This window comes from Ovis canadensis, chromosome 16 (assembly GCF_042477335.2).
Source record: "Ovis canadensis isolate MfBH-ARS-UI-01 breed Bighorn chromosome 16, ARS-UI_OviCan_v2, whole genome shotgun sequence".
NCBI lineage: Eukaryota > Metazoa > Chordata > Mammalia > Artiodactyla > Bovidae > Ovis > Ovis canadensis.
In genome coordinates this window covers 30,229,017-30,253,040 of record NC_091260.1, presented here as the reverse complement: position 1 = coordinate 30,253,040, position 24,024 = coordinate 30,229,017, and the positions used below count along the sequence as shown (strand labels likewise).

At 41.0% G+C, this 24,024-nt stretch overlaps 1 non-coding gene across 1 annotated transcript; it reads left to right on the top strand.

The window, feature by feature from the left end:
* Window positions 1-14,626: 14,626 nt before the first annotated feature.
* On the top strand, window positions 14,627-14,733 carry LOC138422054 (U6 spliceosomal RNA). Its single transcript, XR_011249725.1, has one exon. It is a non-coding gene; the product is annotated as a U6 spliceosomal RNA (small nuclear RNA).
* The last annotated feature ends 9,291 nt before the right edge of the window (window positions 14,734-24,024 follow it).

Here is a 24,024-nt window from a genome sequence, read left to right as displayed (position 1 = left end):
GCGGCAGTGGGCCGTGTGCAGAGACGCTTCTCCCGCACTGCAATCTGGAGCCTGAGTAGCTACAGCTGCACCAGCTCTGGGGCGAACCCTGCCCTCTCTCATACACTCTGAAGTTATCCTTATACAGCAGCTATGACCCCACCCCACCGCAGGCCTGCGGGAAGAGCATTTGCTCCAGTGGGAACTCCCACCTCTCCATCCTCTGCACAAAGAAAAGAGCCTTCCTCTATTTCAGAACCAGACCTGGCCTTGCTCTATTGGCTCAAACAACAGCGGGTGGGGAGGAGGGGGCGGTGGTGCAGGGGTAGCAAGAGGACCTTTGTTGAGGCTCGGCTTGAAAAGGTCGAGCTTTAATCTTGGACTTTAATCTTTAATCTCACTTTAATCTTGGACTTCTGTTTGTAGATATTTCTGCAAAAATTATTTACAAATAACAATACTGGTTTTCATGTGTGGGTTGTATTGGTGACTAACAAGGGCTTTTAGGTATGTAATCTAATTTAATCCTCATTCTGCCCTTAAAGACAAGTAGAGATGAACATTCTTACCACCTGACACTGGAGCCCCATTGGGAAGGTGAGCACACTGAAAGAGATGGAGTGTGCCCTGGGAGTATAGATTGCACTTTGAGTTGGCAAGCCTGAGCTTGAATAGTCAGGTCTACAACTTGCTGGTATAAAAGTCTTAGAGTAAGCTTCTGAATCTCCTTGATCACCAGAAAAAATTTACTGAATTTAATGAGACAGACTAGTTACCTCCTCTCTCTCAACCCTGCATCCATCCTTCGCCATCTAAATCTGTGAAGCTAAAATTACAGATCTACAACTATTTTTCCCAGGCTCCCTTGCCCAAGACTTCCTATTTTTTAGCTTTTATTTTTTAGTTGGTGAAAAATTGCTTCACAATTTTGTGTTGGTTTCTGCTATACAGCAATGTGAATCAGTCATAATTATATATATATATTTATTTATATATATATATCCCTGCCCTCCTGAGCCTCCCCCTATTAATTTCTACTGATAGGAAACACTGGTGCAAGATCAGAAGGTAGGAGCAGAGGAGAAGCTGTTCTTCAGTGCTCTGGCAGCATCTTTGGAGGTGGCTATCTCCCTTTATGAGTCTAGCTCCTAAAGTGGGGCTTTTCTCTATGATTCTAGCCCAGCAGCAACTGATGCTCCAGGACTCCACAAACCTGACCTCCTCCCTTTTGTTTCCCCCAGCCCTTGGACTGATTCGTGAAGTTACTAGTTTCTGGATATGACCTCTTCTTTTTCATGTTCTTCAGCACCTAATTCTATTTCTTCTTATAACTCACCCAAAACACATGTAACCAATTTCTTGTAGTAAATTTGTTTAAACTATCTAGAATGGGTTCAACTTTTTGAAATGCACCCTGAGTGATACACAAAAGAACCCAGCACAAGAATCACCATCCATTTAACATGCAAGCATCAAAACAATTAAAATTAGAAAGACTTGCCAACATTATATATTGGCTCCAAATGCAGAATCCACGCCCATTGCCCTGCACTGAAGCTTTGTGTTAGGAGTGATGGCTGTGTGAGAATTGTCTCCAATCACAGAATGCTTTTAAATATCTGGAAGTTTAAGATTCTTTTAATGATGCATGCACTAATTTAATGTAATTTCCAAAACAGGGATGATAAAAATACTGACCTACTGCTTAGAACTGGTTGGAACAACTAATTAGCTCTCATAAAAACACTTCAACCACCTAAAGTACCTCATAAAAGTTTATTATGAGTAGTAATACTAATAGTTAAACATATAATGATGGGCATCAAATGGGCACGCTCCACAGGCTCATGGTGTTTTAAATTCTCTTTACGATCTAGCTGTTGTCTAGCAGTTCATATGTTGAAAGCTCTTCACAGTTGTAAATTAGTTAATCCCCATGACACTCACTCCTGAGAGATAGGTCAATATTATTTTGTATTACTATGGCAACAAAATCCATGTAAATGCCCACTGATAGAAGTTGGAGATGAGAAACAAGAAAGGTTAAGTGACTTGTTCAAGGCCACACATAAAATACGTGGCAGGGTCAACTTTAAAATGCAGAGGTGCTGACCCCAAAAGGCACTCCTGTCTACCTGATCAACGCTAAGGGAATTATTGACTTTCATTTGCTTAGAAATTCAGTGAAACAGAAAATATCAATATGGTCTACATCTGGGAACAAAATATAAACAATTATAATTTGCAGGCATGTAATTTAATGACCATATTTTGTTAGTCCATCGGTGATAGGCAGTAGCAGGCAGGGTAGTATGAATTCTGAAGACAGACCATTTGGTCTCATACCCCAGCTCATCCTTGGCCAGAGACTTGCTGCCCAAATTTGGACAAGCTTCTTCACTTCTCTGAACCTCAGTTTCAAAGACTAAGATTAGAAAGAATGAAGTTAATAATGGATTTTACTTTATATGGGTACTGTGAGGATTTAAAGCACAGCACCTAGTGTGGTGAACCACACGGTCCTCAGAGGTCACCTCTCCCTGTAGGACGAGACTGTTGGATGATTGGCCATCTTTGTGCCATTAGTTGCATGGAGACGACGTCACTGAAACAAAAAGAGACAGCTTTTTGCCTGTCAGTGACTCAGTACCCCCATTCTATGGCATATAGGTTAAGGATGGGTTCTGGTATGTCTCAGGAGCCTCTCTCAGACTCACCCCTTGGCTACATTCTCAGAAACTGAAACATTTTGACCCTGCAAAAGGCCTGGCCACAATACAAACTGGGGGACCCCAAAAAATGGCCTCTGAATGGCACATTAGCTTTTGCCAAAAGCAGGGAAAGGACTCAGAATTTCCTTATGTTCAGTCCTTCATGGCCCTCAGTCAGAATCCGGACTTGAGGGACTCATCATGCTGCATGTGTCTTTCTGTTGCCTCCCTATCTCCTGTCCCCCTCTGTCTTTCTCCATCAGATTTCCTAGTTGACCTTTCATATCCACATAATCTCTAGGAAAGGATTCTGAGGTTCCCTTTGGTCCAGGTCTTTCTCCTATATTAAAAAGCCTGAAGGATTAAAAATTCTCCTCTCTGCTTCAAAACCAATTCTTTTTGCATATGCAGTTAAAAACAAGTAGCTTGTTGAAAAGACTGCCTAAGGAAAAGCCTGTGTTTCTTCTTTTGAACTGTGGTGTTGGAGAAGACTCTTGAGAGTCCCTTGGACTGCAAGGAGATCCAACCAGTCCATTCTGAAGGAGATGAGCCCTAGGTGTTCTTTGGAAGGAATGATGCTTAAGCTGAAGCTCCAGTACTTTGGCCACCTCATGCAAAGAGTTGACTCATTGGAAAAGACTCTGATGCTGGGAGGGATTGGGGGCAGGAGGAGAAGGGAACGAGAGAGGATGAGATGGCTGGATGGCATCACTGACTCGATGAACATGAGTCTGAGTGAACTCCAGGAGTTGGTGATGGACAGGGAGGGCTGGCGTGCTGCGATTCATGGAGTCACAGAGTCAGACACGACTGAGCAACTGAACTGAACTGAAAGAAAAGTAAGCTCTTACAAATCAGACAATTCTAAACACAAGAGAAATTAACCTAAATGAATATCAGATTCAGGTGAACTGGGAAATAGTCAACATTAAATATCTAGTACTAATGTTTGTTTCCAATCTAATATAGACATGTCTAAGATTCATTAACATTAAGCATAATATTTTCATTGTGCCTAGGTTTATTATAAGTTAGATATTGTTTTATCTGTTACAAGTTTGTCAGCAAGGAAAGTACCTCAAATGAAGAAACTTCAAAAAAAAATGCCAATGAGATACAAGCTTTTGGATAAACTCTGTTAAGAATAATTATACTTTAGAAATGTCTGTCTAAACAGTCTCTCTAGATTTTGGTAACCTGAATTTCTAGGGTAGTGCTTAACTAAGTGATGGAAGTTTATTGAATAGCTAGGTCATTTCCAAATAAAATAAGATTCTGAAACATTCGCTACTTAACACTAACTTCTTACAAAGAAACTAAAGAGATTTTGGACTACCAATGAATAATGTTTGATGCCATCCTGAGATGTTTTCTAGAATTTTTGTAAGAAATTTTCACTGGTATTTATGTTCACCAATCTATAGAATGCTAATAAAAAGGTCAGTTTTTGGTTGCTTAAGGAAGGTACAAAGTGTGTTTTCAGTAAAGAAGGTATGAGGAACGAAATTACATTTTATGAAGGGAAAAGGAAGTAGATCTGACTTACAAATGGCTGTTTCAGGATAGGAGAACAAAGTATTGGGTACAGAAAGTGATAAAGTTTGATGGAAAGTGGACCCCAAGGAAGGCGTTCTGTGCATAAATACAAGCTTTCCTGAGATATTGAACTGCCTTTGATAATGGGCTTTAAGTTTCTTTACCTCTGAAGCAATCTGTTCTATGTTCTTTGAAATCTTCTTTGTTACTTTGGCTAAGTGAATATATAGTTTCACAGTGATCTATGTGATTCTATCTGACTGAGTGTGATAAACCCTTTTGATATTTATTGACAAAACTTCCTAAATAACTTGACTTCTAGCTAACTTTGGGGTGCTTCAAAAGACCCCTGAGGCATCCCAAAGAGCTCTTAAACTACCTGGGTTCATTGGACATTAAATTACATGGGAAGTACTGTGGAAGCAGTGATAAAATCTTCTCAGGTTATACTGTATGGTTGATGTTACTAATATAGATATCCTAAAATTATGTGGAATTCATATAGATCTGATATGCCCTGATAAAATGTTGTCAGTTATAATTCTAGTTACCATGTTAAAGTGTTACAAGTCACAGCAATAACCAGGTTACTTTGTCAGTTGCAGTTTAATCAGATTTTAAACATGCCTTCTATGGTTTCACTCTGATGCCTCTGCAAGAATACAGCTACTTCAAGATTTATGGAAAAGACTTTCCTAAGATTAAGTGATAAACAAATTTTGTTTGTTTGTTATCTGGTAAACTGGTAAGAGATTGGAATTTAGTCTACTCGCTACGTTAAGAGAACAAAGCTTTCTTAGAATGAAGCTTTCGACAACAGATTATGAATTTCTTTGCCTTTAAGTGATTTATATTTGTTTTTAAAATATTTTGTTACTTTGGTAAAGAAACATTATTTAAGATTATGGTACACGAAGTCCATCTTGCTTCTACAAAAAGTAAGCCCTCACGGTTAGACTTTTGCTATTCTGATGTCACTTCATGGGAAATAGATGGGGAAACAGTGTAAACAGTGTCAGACTTTATTTTGGGGGGCTCCAAAATCACTGCAGATGGTGATTGCAGCCATGAAATTAAAAGACACTTACTCCTTGGAAGAAAAGTTATGACCAACCTAGATAGCATATTGAAAAGCAGAGACATTACTTTGCCAACTAAGGTCCGTCTAGTCAAGGCTATGGTTTTTCCAGTGGTCATGTATGGATGTGAGAGTTGGACTGTGAAGAAGGCTGAGCGCCGAAGAATTGATGCGTTTGAACTGTGTTCGAGAAGACTCTTGAGGGTCCCTTGGACTGCAAGGAGATCCAACCAGTCCATTCTGAAGGAAATCAGCCCTGGGATTTCTTTGGCAGGAATGATGCTAAAGCTGAAACTCCAGTACTTTGGTCACCTCATGCGAAGAGTTGACTCATTGGAAAAGACTCTGATGCTGGGAGCGATTGGGGGCAGGAGGAGAAGGGGACAACAGAGAATGAGATGGCTGAATGGCATCACTGACTCAATGGATGTGAGTCTGAGTGAACTCCAGGAATTGGTAATGGACAGGGAGGCCTGGCGTGCTGTGATTCATGGAGTCGCAAAGAGTTGGACACGACTGAGTGACTGAACCGAGCTGAACTGAACTGTCCTTAAAACATGGCAACAGTCTACTCCTAAATCAAGGAATTAAAAATGGGTGAACAATAGCTGTAAATCAATGAGTCAGGGCTATGGGAAATACAGGATGTTCACTTGGCTTTTCCTGGCTCCCTGACAAACCTCATTTTTATTTGGTGGGTTAAAGCTTTCCCTGGCTACAGGGTTAATGCCCTCATAATGAAAAAATCGTGTTTCACTGAATACTAAGTTTTGTTAATTGTTAAACTAAGATTCTAAGATTGTCAATTAAGGTCTAGTGTTTACTAAGGCTCACTTCTGAGATATTTCCTTGTTGTTATGTTATATTGCTAAAAGATTTAATTAAATTATTAAAAAGGACACTCTAAGTTTATTTCTAAAGCTTATCTCAGTAACCAGCCTTTAGATAGAGATCAGATGTTCCATAATGTACAACCAGGAGATTAACACCAGGCTATAGTTATTTAACAAACGAAGCCAGATGACCTGGGGTATACTGGGCTCTACCTAATGAAAGTTCTTGACTTATAATCCTTACTCATGACCTTACTAACAACTGCTAGCTGTATTATTTTCTATGTTGCTTGTTTCAGAAGATAGTTTCTTACGTTACCAAATGTATGACTGAGCCTGTGATAAAATGCTGATATGCAGTTCCATATAAGATCAATGACTGTAATAATCTAACTCTAGATATGGGAAGAAGCAACAGGAGGGAATATTGTCCTGGACCAAGAGCCTAGTAAGACAGGTATGGTCTAGAGACTTCTGCCACTCACAAGGCCTGGTCCAGTAACAGCACGCTGGCCTGTCAATGGAATCTTTGTTAAACCTGGAAATAAGCCTTCCCAGCACTGCGGGACACAATGGCCATGAAATGCCCCCAGAGCATGGTTAACATGTGGTTATGAAGGGACCCTGACGACTTGAAGTTAGCACTTGCCAGCTGCCTCTACAAGGGTTACTTCATGACCACTGCAAGCTGCTGACCTTCAACATCCCCTAGAAGGAGTTCAGGGTGGAGATCAGAAATAAGGCACTCTGTGCCCTGGGAAAAACCCACAAGAACCAGCCTTCAGATAGTCAGAAGCTTTCAGATAAAGATTTTATGAGCCCAAATTGCCTCTTCGCATACCCAGAGAAACACTACTGTCACGAACAAATGTCTGGCCCTGGTTCTCCGGGTAGACCCTGAGCAGCCTTTCTACTTCTATTAATCTTTGGGCCATGTACCTTTAACTTTCTTGTTAAGTTTGTTTCTTCTAGAATACAAATCTCCAAGTGGTAGTGTGACAAGAATATTCCCTGACCAACACTTAGACAATGCTGAAACAAGTCACCTTATCATTCCATGGACTCTCAGCTCCTGCTGTAAATGCACCCTGACAGAGAGCAGGCAAAGGGAACCCAGAGCCCCAGGATGCCCCGGTACAGCCTGAAGAAGCCAGGGAGGTCATCACCCCTTTTCCTCTGAGACTGGGTTCCCAAATACCTGAGACGGGAAATAGGTAGATAGTTAGACATGAGCGGGGTATCAAAAGGGGCCAAGGAATTGGCCCTAAAAATAAAGAGAGGGAGTAATGTGGTGACCCAAGGATGAAAGAGCAGATAAAACCAAGGAGGGTCTTGGAATGCAGGATCAGAAAAACCAAACCCGTATCATCCTTCCCTCTCCCATATTGTAACTAGTAATGGATTTCAGGTCCCCCTGAGCAGTATAACCTGTCTCCCCTCCTACACCATAGAGAGAAGATGTCTGCCTTACTCTCCCCCTCCCCCTACCACTCAGTATACGTGCTTCATCCAATTAGCGAATGACCCACAAGACCCCTATCCCACTCCTTATACCCTGGGTATAAAAATGGACTAAGGACCCCTGTTCAATGTCAGTTCTCCCTTGCGCTGGCCCACTGTCCAAACAGCATCTCCACTCTAATAAACTTTATTTCCCTCTCATTCTGTCTCATGTCTGGAAATTCCTTCTCAACCTGTGCCCAGACCACAACACTTAGAACAAGGTCAAGTAGATAATAAGCATTCAGTGTCAGCTATCATTAGACGCCTAGCTCCTATTGCTTTCCTATAATGTTGTGTCAGGGACAGAGATCTTTAAGACACAGACTTTGCCCACAAAGAGCTTGCAATAGAAGAGTTTTGTACAACGTGTAACGTGCCAAAAGACACAGGGAGCGTGGGTGACACGGGGCCCTAAGTGTCCAAGGGAGGCTACATGTTTCAAAGCAAATGATGTCATTCCTCAATTCTCTGATGGGGAGTCCTCAGTTTGCTCCCTCCTTCACCTGCCCTTGGCTCCTGTTTCCTTTTAATTAACTTTATTTACATTTTGGTAAAAAGACAGAACACAAGTCACTAAAAGGTTCCAAGTGTTAGAGAAAGTGCCAAGAATGCTGAGAGGGGTGCAGGGTTATTTCTGACTGAAGTGTTTTTGGCAAGAGAGGGTACTTGAATTTGGTTTTCAGAGGTAAGCCTGGTTTTAAATCCTCGAGATGGCTGTGAGAGTTAGCAAGGAAGGTTAGGAGGGTGGGTGAGGGGGAGTGGGTGGATAGAGGGAACAATGGGATACTGGAGCTTAGCAAAGGAAGAATGGAAGGATGTTAATTGAAATCCCTTATGATCCAGCAGCTGCACTGGCCCCTTAAACTATTTCACAAAACCATCACAATATTGTAAAGTAATTATCCTCCAATTAAATAAATTATTTTTTTAATTGTTTAACAAAAGTCACATAACAGATAAGTGTCCCTGCTGGAACTCAAATCAATTCACTTCTTCCAACCTCGAGGCAATGGAAAAGAATCCTTCATAACTTTGTGTGGCAAACACGACACAAAGTGGAACTTTTGCAAGATTTCTCTGGATATAGTATTTAGAGAGGATTGAACGGACAATCCAAGAAAAGCCAGAGAAGGGAGTTTACAACATGTGAGGAATAATGAAAGCTGGGTTAGAATGATGATGTAAGATTGAAAGAGAAAGGAGGGCTGGGAGAGTTGCCCGGTGATTATCAGCTCTAGTTACATAATGTTTAGAATCACCTGGAGATGCTTGTAGAGCTGCTAATGCACATGCATGAGTGTGTGCTCAGCCACTCGGGCCTGGCTGACTCTTTGTGACCACGTGGAATGTAGCCCTCCAGGCTCTTCTGTTCATGGGATTTCCCAGGCAAGAATACTGGAGTGGGCTGCTTTCCTTCTCCAGGGGATCTTCTCGGTCCAGGGATGGAACCCATGTCTCCTGTGTCTCCTGCATTGGTAGGCAGATTTTTTACCACTAAGCCACCAAGGAGGCCCTACTAATTCACATGCATGCGTACTAAGTCACTTCAGCCGTGTCTGACTCTTTGTGACTCTATGGACTGTAGCCCAGCAGGCTCCTCTGTCCATGGGATTCTTCAGGCAAGAATACTGAAGTGAGTTGCCATGCCCCCCTCCAAGGGATCCTCCCAACCCAAGGATTGAACCTGCATCTCTTACATCTCCTACACTGGCAGGTGGATTCTTTACCACTAGCGCCACCTGGGAAGCATATACTCATTAACTGTTATATATACAGTAGGAAACAAAAGAATACCATTTATTTGAGTTTATACTAAAAAGAAACCAGATAGAGAAGCTTAAATTAGAAATAGGGAGCTAATGGCACTTTTTTTGATTGTAAAAACAGATATCATAAAAGTTACCATCTTAACCGTTTTTAAGTATATGGTTCAATAATGGTAAGTATACTTGGTAAGTATATGTTTTGTGAAACATAACTTTAGAACCTTTTTTCATCTTTGCAAAACTGAAATTCTGTACGCATTGAACAACAATTCCCCTTTACCCCCAGACTCTAGGAAACACCACTCTATTTTCTACATCTGTGAACTGTAGACACCTCATGTAAGTAGAATCCTATAGTACTTTGTTCTTTTGTGGCTGGCTGGTTTTACTTAGCACAATGTCCTCATGGTCCATCCATGTTACAGTGTGTGACAGAATTGCATTCCTTTTTAAGGCTGCATTGTATCTGTTGTGAATGATACATATCTCATTTTATTTGCCCATTCTTCTGTCAGACATCTGAGTTGCTTCCACCTCTTGGCTGTTGTGCATTGTGCCGCCGTGAACATGGATACGCAAATACTCAAGACACTGCTTTCAATTCTTTTGGATATATACCCAGAAGTGGGATTGCTAGATCATATGGCAGTCCAATTGTTAAATTTTGGAGGAAACACCATACTGTTTTCCACAGCAGTTGCACCATTTTACAGTCCCATTACACGAGTACAACTTCTCCATATCACTGCCAACACTTCTTATTTTCTGTTTTATCAATAGTAGCCACCCTAATGGGTGTGACTAAGAGCATTTTAAAAAAGTGTAAGAAGATAATCTCTAAAACAAATGTCTGTGTGTGTGTGTATATATATATATATATAATTTTATGGGAAAGCAAATGAAACAACTGGCAAAGAATTAATTCCCAAAATATACAAGCAACTCATGCAACTCAATACCAGAAAAACAAACAACCCAATCAAAAAGAGAGCACATGACCTAAAGACATTTCTCCAAAGAACACATACAGATAGCTAATAAACACATGAAAAGATGCTCAACATTGCTTATTATTAGAGAAATGCAAATCAAAAGCGCAATGAGATATCGCCTCATACTGACCAGAATGGCCATCATCAAAAAATCTATAAACAATAAATCCTGGAGAGGGTGTGGAGAACCCTCTTGTAATGTTGGTGGGAATATAAATTGATACAGCCATTAGGGAGAGCAGTATGGAGATTCCTTTAAAAACTAGGAACAGATCTGCAATATGACCCAGTTATCCCACTACTGATCACATACGCCAAGGAAACCATAATTCAAAACAACACATGCACCCGATGTTCATTGCAGCACTATTTACAACACCTAGAAAGTGGAAGTAACCTAGATGTCCATCTCAGATGAATTTGATAAGGAAGCTGTGGTACATATATACAATGGAATATCAGCCATAAAAAGGAACACATTCAAGTCAGTTCTAATGAGGTGGATGAACCTAGAGTCTTACAGAGTGAAGTAAGTCAGAAAGAGAAAGAAAATACTGTATATTAATGCATATATATGGAATTTAGAAAGATGGTACTATGAACCTATTTGCAGGGCAACAGTGGAGATTCAGACATAGAGAAGAGACATGGGAAGGGGCACAAAGAAAAGGGTGGGAAGAATGGAGAGAGTAGCATGGAAACATATACATTACCATATGTGAAATAGATAGCCAGTGGGGATTTGCTGTATGACTCAGGAAGCTCAGACCAGTACTCTGTGACAACATGGAGGGGTGGCATGGGTGAGAGGTGGGAGGGAGCTTCAAGAGGGCGGGGACATGGGTATACCTATGGCTGATTCATGTTGCTGTATGGCAGAAACCAACACAATATTGTAAAGCAATTATCTTTCAATTAAAAATAAATTTATTTAAAAATAAAAGCCTATATATATGGTCAGAATGGCCATATATATGTAAATATATATATAATTCTATATATATAGATGAGGAATATGTATATATATACATATAAAATTCTAATGCCAAGGTAATTTAAAAACAAAACAGATTATGTAAAGAAGCATAGCAAATATAACATTAAAATAATAATAACAAAATAACATGGCAGAGTTTAGGCTAAACATATCAATTTTATCAATAAAGATGTATAAGGCATAACACATTTGCAAAGATTCTCTATCTGGATCACAAAGAGCCAACTAAATGCTCTATTTAAGAAACACTCTTAGGGACTTCCTGGGTAGTCAAGTGGCTAAGACTCTGTGCTTCTGATACAAAGGGTCCAGGTTTGATCCCTGATCAGGGAACTAGATCCTACATGCTACTATTAAGACCTGGTTAAGTCAAATAAATCAATTAAGTACTTTTTTAAAAGAAAGAAACACACTTAATACGAAATAATTCAGAAAGGCTAAAAGTAAAGAGCTGGGCAAAGATATTCCAGGAAAATGGAAACAATAAAAAAGCAGGAGTTGTAATCCTGATGTCATCACAAATATTCTTGGTAGAAAAGTAAAATGTGTTGTATGTTAAATTCTTGATTTGGTAATGGCACTGTGGTTATGGGAGAGACTGTTTTTATTCTTAGGAAATACATACTGAAGAACTCTTGGAGTGAAGGACTTACTCTCAAAGGGTTCAGAAAAAAAATAAAATGAGGATGTTAAAGAAAATGGTGCAAAATGTAAACAATCAAGAGTATATGGGAATTATTTGTACTTTTCTTGCAATGTTTCTCTAAGTTTGAAATTTTATCAATTAAAAAAGAAATTTTTTTTAATAATATCGAGACCTGACTCCCCAGAACTTCTCACTTTCTTGCCAGAACTGTGGTACTTTTTAAAGCTCTCCAGGTAATTGTAATGTGCATCCAGATTTGAGAGCCAGTAGATGAATCCAGCCATGGGACTTAATTACTGACTGGATGAATATGGTAATAGAAATGGAGAAATCAAAGAAGACTATGGTAGGCAGGAAAATGGCTCCAAATTCTTTTACCTAGCACTGTGGATATTACCTTATATGGCTAGGGACTTTGCAGATGTGATTAAATTAAGGATCTTGAGATGGAGATTATCTTGAATTATCTAGGCAGGCTCTAAATGTAACCACAAGTATGCTTATCTGAGGAAGGCAGAAGGAGGTTTGATCAGAGAAGAGGAAGTAGGAATTTGACAGCAGAGGCAAGAGACTAGAACCGTGCAGCCATGAGCTAAGGAAGGCCTGAGGCCAACAGAAAATGGAGGAGCCAAAAAGCCAAGTTCTCCTAGACCCTCAGGAAGGAAGCAGACCTCGACTTTGCAACTTGATTTTAGCCCTCTAAGACTCACTTCAGAGTTCTGGCCTCCAGAACTGTCAAAGAGTAAATCTGTGTTGTTTTAAGCCATTCCCTTTTGGTAATTTGTTGAAGCAGCAAATAGAAAACTAAAGTGAAGATTTTAAATGTTTTAAAGGTAAAGGGACAAAGATGTCCCATGAGGGAGGGTCTGACTTTTCTAGCTCAAGAAGGTGGGTGAATTTTATACCTACTCATTTTCTGAACCCCGAAAAAAATGGGAAAGTGAATAATTAATGCATGAGACATTTCAAGAAATTCCTGAAAGATGGGAAGAGGACGGGAGCATGCTGATACATGAAACAGTGATATGGATCCACATCCCAAAACATCTGACTCAGCATGCTGCAGAGGAAGGAAACCTAACCTGCCCAGAGTATGCCCTACAAGGCTCTGAAAGGTTGCTGCTGAATCACGCAAAGACTCCAGGATCCTTGGCCTCTGGAGGAGAAGAATTCAACCCGGGGCCAGAGACGAGGCTTGATCACTCAGAGCTTTTGTGTAATAAAGTTTTATTAAAGTATAAAGGAGATAGAGAAAGCTTCTGACATAGACATCAGAAGGGGGTAGAAAGAGTACCCACTTGCTAGTGTTAACAATGGAGTTATATACTCTCCAATGAGTCCAAAAAATGTCTGGAGGTATAAAGACCTCACCAGACCTACTCCCATAATTTACATTTTAAGATAACAGAATTAGCCAGAAGGTTTAATCCAGAGACTGTCCTCAGGCAGGATACAGTGTTATATAATCCTTGTAAAGACCAGACCTCAGGTCAGTTCAGTCGCTCAGTCATGTCCGACTCTTTGTGACCCCATGAATCGCAGCACACCAGGCCTCCCTGTCCATCACCAACTCCCGCAGTTCACTCAGACTCACATCCATGGAGTCAGTGATGCCATCTAGCCATCTCATCCTCTGTCATCCCCTTCTCCTCCTGCCTTCAATCCCTCCCAGCATCAGGGTCTTTTCCAATGAGTCAGCTCTTTGCATGAGGTGGCCAAAGTACTAGAGTTTCAGCTTTAGCATCATTCCTTCCAAAGAAATCCAGGGCTGATCTTCAGAATGGACTGGTTGGATCTCTTTGCAGTCCAAGGGACTCTCAAGAGTCTTCTCCAGCATCACAGTTCAAAAGCATCAGTTCCTCAGTGCTCAGCTTTCTTCACAGTTCAACTCTCACATCCATACATGACCACTGGAAAAACCATAGCCTTGACTAGATGGACCTTTGTTGAAAAAGTAATGTCTCTGCTTTTCAATATGCTATCTAGGTTGGTCATAACTTTTCTTCCAAGGAGTAAGCATCTTTTAATTTCATGGCTGCAGTCACCATCTGCAGTGATTTTGGAGCCCCAAAAAATAAAGTCTGACACTGTTTCCTCTGTTTCCCCATCTATTTCCCATGAAGTGATGGGACCAGATGCCATGATCTTCTTTTTCTGAATGTTGAGCTTTAAGCCAACTTTTTCACTCTCCACTTTCACTTTCATCAAGAGGCTTTTTAGTTCCTCTTCACTTTCTGCCATAAGGGTGGTGTCATCTGCATATCTGAGGTTATTGATATTTCTCCCAGAAATCTTGATTCCAGCTTGTGCTTCTTCCAGCCCACAATGTATCAGACCTACTCCCATAATTTACATTTTAAGATAACAGGATTAGCCAGAGGTTTAATCCAGAGACTGTCCTCAGGCAGAATCCATAATCCTAAGGAATGTAGAGGGAAAAAAAGTTTGTTCTTTCTTCCTCCTTGAGAATTCCAGACCCCTCTCTCCTTGGGGACCCCTAGACTTTTTATCAACCTACCTAGGAAATGACTCTCTCAGCTCCAAGCTCAGAACAGGCAGTTAAGCAGTTAAGAAAGAGGGGGATGGTGCTCGCTTAGGCAGCACATATACTAAAATTGGAACGATACAGAGAAGATTAGCATGGCCCCTGAGCAAGGATGACACGCAAATTCGTGAAGCGTTCCATATTTTTACAATTCCATTCACCATTGCAACGAAAAGAATAAAATACTTAGGAATATATCTACCTAAAGAAACTAAAGACCTATATACAGAAAACTATAAAACACTGATGAAAGAAATCAAAGAGGACACTAATACATGGAGAAATATACCATGTTCATGGATCGGAAGAATCAATATAGTGAAACTGAGTATACTACCCAAAGCAATTTACAAATTCAATGCAATCCCTATCAAGCTACCAGCCATATTTTTCACAGAACTAGAACAAATAATTTCAAGATTTGTATGGAAATACAAAAAACCTCGAATTGCCAAAGCAATATTGAGAAAGAAGAATGGAACTGGAGGAATCAACTTGCCTGACTTCAGGCTCTACTACAAAGCCACAGTCATCAAAACAGTATGGTACTGGCACAAAGACAGACATATAGATCAATGGAACAAAACAGAAAGTCCAGAGATAAATCCACACACATATGGACACCTTATCTTTGACAAAGGAGGCAAGAATATACAACGGAGTAAAAACAATATCTTTAACAAGTGGTGCTGGGAAAACTGGTTAACCACTTGTAAAAGAATGAAACTAGATCACTTTCTAACACTGCACTCAAAATAAACTCAAAATAAACTCAAAATGGATTAAAGATCTAAATGTAAGACCAGAAACTATAAAACTCCTAGAGGAGAACATAGGCAAAACACTCTCAGACATAAATCACAGCAGGATCCTCTATGATCCACCTCCCAGAATTCTGGAAATAAAAGCAAAAATAAACAAATGGGATCTAATTAAAATTAAAAGCTTCTGCACAACAAAGGAAAATATAAGCAAGGTGAAAAGACAGCCTTCTGCATGGGAGAAAATAATAGCAAATGAAGCAACTGACAAACAACTAATCTCCAAAATATACAAGCAACTCCTGCAGCTCAATTCCAGAAAAATAAACGACCCAATCAAAAAATGGGCCAAAGAACTAAATAGACATTTCTCCAAAGAAGATATACAGATGGCTAACAAACACATGAAAAGATGCTCAACATCACTCATTATTAGAGAAATGCAAATCAAAACCACAATGAGGTACCACTTCACAGCAGTCAGAACGGCTGCGATCCAAAAATCTGCAAGCAATAAATGCTGGAGAGGGTGTGGAGAAAAGGGAACCCTCCTACACTGTTGGTGGGAATGCAAACTAGTACAGCCACTATGGAGAACAGTGTGGAGATTCCTTAAAAAATTGCAAATAGAACTACCTTTTGACCCAGCAATCCCACTGCTGGGCATACACACCGAGGAAACCAGAATTGAAAGAGACACATGTACCCCAATGATCATCGCAGCACTGTTTATAATAGCCAGGACATGGAAACAACCTAGATGTCCATTAGCAGATGAATGGATAAGAAAGCTGTGGTACATATACACAATGGAGTATTACTCAGTTGTTAAAAAGAATTCACTTGAATCAGTTCTGATGAGATGGATGAAACTGGAGCTGATTATACAGAGTGAAGTAAGCCAGAAAGAAAAACACCAATACAGTATACTAACACATATATATGGAATTTAGAAAGATGGCAATGACGACCCTGTATGCAAGACAGCAAAAAAGACACAGATGTGTATAATGGACTTTTGGACTCAGAGGGAGAGGGAGAGGGTGGGATGATTTGGGAGAATGGCATTCTAACATGTATACTATCATGTAAGAATCGAATCGCCAGTCTATGTCTGACGCAGGATACAGCATGCTTGGGGCTGGTGCATGGGGATGACCCAGAGAGATGTTATGGGGAGGGAGGTGGAAGGGGGGTTCATGTTTGGGAACGCATGTAAGAATTAAAGATTTTAAAATTAAAAAAATAAATAAATAAATTTTTTTTAAAAAAAGAAAGAAAGAGGGGGATGGTCAGGTGTTGAGTTAACAAGGAGATCCTTTGAAGGTCTAAACATAAAATGGGAGTATTAGGGAATGTCATCTCCCCTTTTCTCGCCATTCTTTCTACATTCAGCCTAGCATTTATCCCTGACAAAAATTCTGAGATTTTTAAGGAAAGTCTTTAAGTAAACTGAATAAATACTGATTGGAAGAAGCTAAATTTCTGTGTTGAATGTCTTGCCCAGAGATTTGTCCTCCTCATGGTGGCTCAGATGGTAAAGAATCTGCTTGCAATGCAGAAGACCAGGGTTTGATCCCTGGGTTGGGAAGATACCCTGGAGAAGGGAATGGCAACACACTCCAGTCTTCTTGCCTGGAGAATTCTGTGAACAGAGGCTACAGTCCTTGGGATTGCTAAGAGTCCAACATGACTGAATGACTAACACTTTCACTTTCATTCTGACCTGAGGAGCATCTCCTGGCCTGCTCACCCCAGTGCTAAGCTGCAGGGAATGTACCCAGGACCTGTACAGTGACCAAGCAGAAGACCTTCCTCCATAAAATCTTCTGAGCGGAGGAAATTTTTTTTTTTTTCAATATAAATGGGCAATACAAATCCACTAGAAACTCCAGGGCGGGGCGAGGGGAGGCAATAGAAGCAACAATCAAAAGATGTTTGACAAATTCATGGTTCACTTATGAAGCATTCTATGACTTTAGGCAATTGTTGTAAGGGAAGAGAACTTTTTTGACCTTGAAGCTACAACAATTGTATCTTAAGTGGCCCAGAGGGTATTTCATTGGGCTCGTAAAGAAGAAAATGCAATCCTAACATACAGCTTTGGCTTTGCCATGAACAATATTCACATGGTTATAATGCCAGTTCTATTCTTTGGTTTTCAATCTATAGCAAAAGCTCATAAGAGTTCATTATGGTTTCAAGACAGTTTTAAATGTTAACCATGTTAACAAAGTAAGAATTAAGATATGGCTGAGATGAGATGGGAGCTGGCAAAGGAAGAATGGAATAGAGATAAATAATAAAAAGATAAAATGGGAAATAGAGATAAATACAGTACCTAATATCACAACGTTATCTAACAAAATAACTAAAAAATAACACAAAGATGAAGTACTCTAAGGATAGAGAGATGAGGTAAAATACAAGCGAACTAAGTCTTGGTCTTTCATGGTTAAGTTTTAACATATATTGCCTAATTTTTAAAAAAAAAAAAAGATCAAGAAATAGAAGTATACTACTTAGAGGTACGGAGCAGTCATTGGGAGACTTGAACTCAAAGACCTCAACTTAAGAGGTCACTTCTGATGAATGGACTGGGATGGAGAAAAGAAAGTTGAAATATTACTGCTTTTTATCTACACTCTTCTATGTGGCTTTTCTTGTTACCACATGCATGTATTTCCCTAATAAACATAAGTTTTAAAATGATCAAGTACTAGGGATATAGAAGATCCTCAATTATTCACAGGGAAGTCAAGATAGAAGGGCTTTTGAGATGGTCAAATTGCTGAAGTCAGACTCTGAGTGGAACCGGTGAGTCTTCTGAGGGGAGATTGCCCACAAGATGCAGAGCTTTAGGGAACAGTCTAAGCCCAGGGATCCTGTTGGGGCCTCATTCACACAGACCAGCAAGCTTTTAAAGTGATGGTGATCATGAGTGCTCTCTAGTTCCCTTGGTTCTTTCCCCAGACAGGCTTCTGATGGCACTCCCCATGCTGCCCACTCTCCCTACACACACACACACACACACACACACACACACACAGAGTCTGTCGCTATTGTTCTACAATGTGCAAGGCCCCTCCCAAGTGTCACTTTCTTGCAGCCTTTTCCAATAAGTTCAGCCCTTACCAATCTCCTTCTTGCTGACCTCCATGGGGCTCAATACTGTCACACTTGACAATAGCCAGTAGGTACCCAATGCTTGTGGGGCTGCTTCCCAGGTGGCACAGTGGTAAAGAATCTGCCTGCCAATGCAGAAGACCTAAGAGATATGAGTTCAATCCCTGGGTTGGAAAGATCCCCTGGAGAAGGAAATGGCAACCCACTCTAGTATTCTTGCCTGGAAAATTCCATAGACAGAGGACATTGGCGAGCTGTGGTGCATGGGCTCACAAAGAGTCAGACACAAATGAATGACTGAACACACACACACAAACACATACATACCATGAAAGTGAAAGCGAAGTCACTCAGTCATGTCTGATTCTTTGCAACCCCATGGACTGTAGCCTGCTAGGCTCCTCTGTCCATGGGATTCTCCAGGCAAGAATACTGGAGTGGGTTGCCATCTCCTTCTCCAGGGGATCTTCCTGACACAGAGATCGAACCCAGGTCTCCCGCATTCCAGGCAGACTCTTTACTCTCTGAGCTACCAGGGGCTCATGTACATGATATGCTTTACTAATTGTCTGGGTGTCCTTATTCCTTCTTCCCAACCAGATCATAAGCTCCTTTAAAGGAAGAAGCCCTGACATTCATCTTTTGCTCTTCTAGAGAACCTAGCTCAGTGTTGTGATTCAAATAAGCACTACAACTCTAATTACAGCAGAAAGTAGTATATGGAGTTCTCCTTTTAACTGAAACAAGTGAATTGCCTTCCCTACCTTGCATCAAGCTCCGAAGTGGGTAAACCAACACTTCATTCATCGGGTTGGTAGCATGGTCTGACTGATGGGACCCCGTGTGACGCAAGTCACCTTTTTTTCTCTGAGACAGGCAGCCTGGATTGCTAAGGGTTGGGGACCTGCAGAAGAAGAGGCACCGCACCACGGCTGCCTTTTGTTCCAGCAGATACTGCCCCTCCTAAAGAGCAGATTCGTCCAGAGAGCAGGCGTGAGTCCATACCACAAGGTCAGAAGGGGGCACGATATATGACTTACTGTTGCTGCCTAGAGAACTGGGTTCCTATGGGGAAGCGCACAGGCAGGACTTGATGTGATCTAGAGGGGGAAGGCAGTTTTCTGGACATCCACTGGCCTCACCTCCACCATCCCTCCCCGGCCCCCACCAACTCTGCATACAGATACCACTGCCTAAAATATAAGTTCTTCCAATTATTTTAGTGTCTAAGCCAAGGTCACTTCCTTTTATGCATTTTAGCAGACTTCTTTCAAGCTTAGGTCAAGACCTCTGCTCTCAAAGGAAGCATGCCAACGTTTCTTCCCCCTGTTGCCCTTCACATCATGGCAACCACTCACAACACATATTTATCCAGAAAGCCCCAAGCAGCCAACATGCTCAGACAAGCTGAACAGAAAACTCTACTGTGTGCTGGAGGATGAAGTTTTTGGCGTGCCCTGTGGCCCTGAAAATAACAATGGTTTTGCTGTGAAGATGTGTTTACCTTCAAAGCTTTGTTCCCACAAGAGTACAGAAATACATACTCACACATACTCCTGACTTCACTTCTTTTCTCCCTTGTTTATGAAAGAATTCACAGAAGACAGGACACGCCTGGTTGTGTCCGAGTGAGAATAATTCTATCACTCTTCCTCTGACTTCCTTCGTGATTTTGACAGAGCGGTCTGATCAAAAGGGACACTTCCAAGGCAATAAAGAAGAAACCAAGAGTCAAGTTGCTGAGAATGATTAAATCACACCTTTTAACAATTCCTTCTGTGTTGCCACACTTTTCCCCAGAGCACTCCTGTAATTGTGCTATGACACCATTTATTATTTACAATTGCCTTATTTGCTTCTGAGATCAGGCTTTGTTTAAAAGTCATTCAGGTCATACTTCAACTAAGGGTCAGCTGAAGCTTCCATGTAATTCACTCTGTGTCAAATGCCATTATGTTACAAGCCCCAAAACCAGCACATAAGGAAATATATTCACCTAAATTCAAAGAAGCTGTGATATCTCTTAATGGAACCTAACTCTCTACAAGGACATGTCAAAGAGAAAGCAGCAGCAGTCGCACCGTCTACTCTGCTGTTGGGTGTACATGACACTCAGCTCTGGCATGCGAATATTTATGTATACTTTGTGCAAGTCTTGCTAATTGTAATTATGATTGCTCACTACGGTTTCCAAGGTAACAGTTGTCACTGCAATACTTCACTGCCAACTCGATTTCCATTCTCCTGCTGATATAACAAATATTATGTGACACTTTAACTGAAAATATCTGTAAATGGGTGTCTGAGTGTGGTGTGTTTCTTTCAAAGGGAAGGAAAACAATTATTAGCTCTTCATTATTCTTCTCAGTGGCACATTTGATCAGTAATTACCTCAATTTTATATTTAGAAATGAATGAACCGGGGTCCCGTGAGGTCTTAGATTTGGAGGTTCTGGATTCTGATTCCGCCTCTCCCAGTGACCTTGGTTCAGTCTCCAGGAGCTTGTCCAGACATTGTGCCGCAGCAGCGCCCTTGGGCGTCCCGTTCCTGCCCCTTCTTTTCTCAGGATGCACTTGTCACATGAGCATCTTTTATTCTCTGAGACAGGCAGCCTGGCATCATGAGGGGTAGAGCCTGGAGGAGAACAGACAAAGCAGGTTCTCTTCACTGTGGCTGCCTTCTGCATGACCGCTAAAGAAGGGAATCATTCCAGTTAATGGGTCAGAAATACCTCGTGAACGGGAGGTATGCTTACAACTGTTTCTGGTAATGGTCAGGACAAAGGAACCTTTCCTCAGGCCGTATTGCCCTCTCCCGTCAGGGATCTGCTCAAGGATCTCACTTCCTGCCTTGGCAGATATTTGTCTGATGAACGTAGATGCGTATACACACCGTGCGTGCGTGCGTGCGTGCTCAGTGGTGTCTGACTCTTCGCGACGGCATGGACTTATAGCCTACCAGGCTCCACTGTCCAGGGAATTTTCCAGGCAAGAATACTGGAGCGGGTTGCCATTTCCTTCTCCAGGGGATCTTCCCGACTCAGGGATCAAACCCGTCTCTTCCGTCTCCTGCATTGGCAGGCAGATTCTTTACCACTACGCCACCTGGGAAGCCCTATACACAGTGTATCTCCATTTAATGTGAATGTTTACACAATGCCAAGAGCTCAGACCGCTGCTGGTACGGGATGATGCTGGAGCCACTCTGCTGGCCAGCCTTTGCCACGTTTCCAGTCTCTCCACTGGAATGTCTCCTGGTTCCTAAACCACTGCCTGGCACTGACCTGGTGTCTATATCTTACTGGCTTAACTTTCCCATCCAAGATGCCAAGCTGAGCCCACAGCTGAGCCCACCTCTGGCAACTGTGTATGTTCTGCCTCCTGGTCCCCCCAAGGCAAGAATGATCACCTCTTGTCTCAAACTTTCTGTTCAATTCTCCATTCTTTACTTCACATGGTAATCTCCTGTAGCTCAGAAACCATGCCTCTCACCTTCTCTCTACCCTCCCATAAGAATGAATAATTGATCAATTTAAAAATTCAATATCAACAAGATTTCATGTCCATGTATGAAACAGTTCAAAGAACAAACTGAGTTTGAGCATCTTTAGTCCTCTGAAAGCCTCCCTTGTATTTTCACAAGATCACATGATAAAATAGTGTTCAAAGCAGTGCTTCACAGCCATGGAAGAGCAGGAACTCCCCTATGGAGTTTATTAACAACAGAGATTATACATAATCTGAACCGGTTCTGTGAACATATTTTAAAAGTGTTAGTTTTATTAGGAGTAATGCTCTCATCAGTTAATCCTAAAGGAAATTAGTCCTGAATATTCATTGGAACGACTGATTCTGAAGCTGAAACTCCAATACTTTGGCCACCTGATACAAACAACTGACTCATTGGAAAAGACCCTGATGCTGGGAAAGATTAAAGGCGGGAGGAGAAGGGGACGACAGAGGATGAGATGGTTGGATGCATCACTGACTCGATGGATATGAGTTTGAACAAGCTCTGGAAGTTGGTGATGGACAGGGAGGCCTGGTGTGCTGCGGTCCATGGGGTCACAAAGAGTCAGACACTACTGAGTGACTGAACTGAATTGAATGCTCTCATCATGGTTATATGTTTTTAAAAGACTCCTCTATCATTTTACAGTGCAGGCTAAAATATTTGTTTACAAAAATGTATCTGAGATTTGCTTTTAAATAAGCCAGTAGAGGGTGGAGAGAGTTGGGAGGTGGCACTGGTGAAGCAGGCTTGGCATGAACTGGTGATTACTGAAATTCGTCAGTGGCACATAGGGGTTACTATAGTCTCTACTTTTAAGCTTGAAATTTCATGATAAAAGTTTTAAAAACACATAAAGCAAATAAAGCAAAATAGCAGTGATTGTTAAGTCTAGGTGAGAGTATGTAACCTCCCAAAAAGTGAGGAACTACTTTGTACTTTCATATATATCTGCAAGTTATAAATAATAAATTGTTTATAGAAGAGAAAAAAACCAGATTCCCAAACCCTAACCCCATGTGCTTTTTCTGTACCAAAATCTCTATGGGTAGAGTATGTGTGCATGCTAAGTTGCTTCAGTCATGTCCAATTCTTTGTGATTCCATGGACTGTAGCCCGCCAGGCTCCCCTGTCCATGGGATTCTCCAGGCAAGAGTACTGGAGTGGGTTGCTGTGCCCTCCTCCAGGGGGTCTTCCCAACCCAGGGATGGAACTCAGAGATCTCTTATGTCTCCTGCATTGACAGTCAGGTTCTTTACCACTAGTCCCACCAGGGCAGCCCATGGGTAGGGTATAAGCAGGTATATTTTCAAAGCATCAAAGATTAGGAAATTCTATTGGCTCTTCATTAATATAATTTTAGTTATGCCTGTTACTTGAAAGTAATAAATCTGCATTTCTGACAAAATATTTTATATCTTTAATATTTATTAATTTTGACAAACTACCCTACCCTCACCTATATGCAGTTAACACAAAGTTTAAAGTATTTATTGTGTATTAATATATTTATTCTCCTCTGAGTGAGTCACAATCTACTTAGAAAATAATGAATGCCACCGTCTTTATTCCTCAATCATTAAATAAAAACAGAAATATACTGCGATTGACTTTGGAAAGGATACTTTCTGAACACATTCGTAGGATGATACTGTAGTATATTACTCTAAACATAAGCATTTTCCTTTAACAGGGAGAGAAATATTAATTATCTATTTAATCTTAATATATTTGTATTAGTTTCTTGTTGATGCTGTAACAGATTATGACAATTTAGGGGTTTAAACCAATACAAATTTATTATCTTGCCATTCTAGAGTCAAAAGTCCAAGACCGATCTTTTTTTTTTTCCCAAAACAGATCTTAAAGAACTGAAATCAAGGTGTCGTCAGTGACGTTTCCTTCTGAAAGGCCTCCTTGTGCAGCTTGCAGAGCCTGTCCCCACCCCCTGCCTCGTGGCCTGTCACTCTGACCTCTGCTTCGGCCATCACATCCCCCCTCTCACTCTCATCTCCTCCCTCCCTCTTCTAAGGAGCCCTG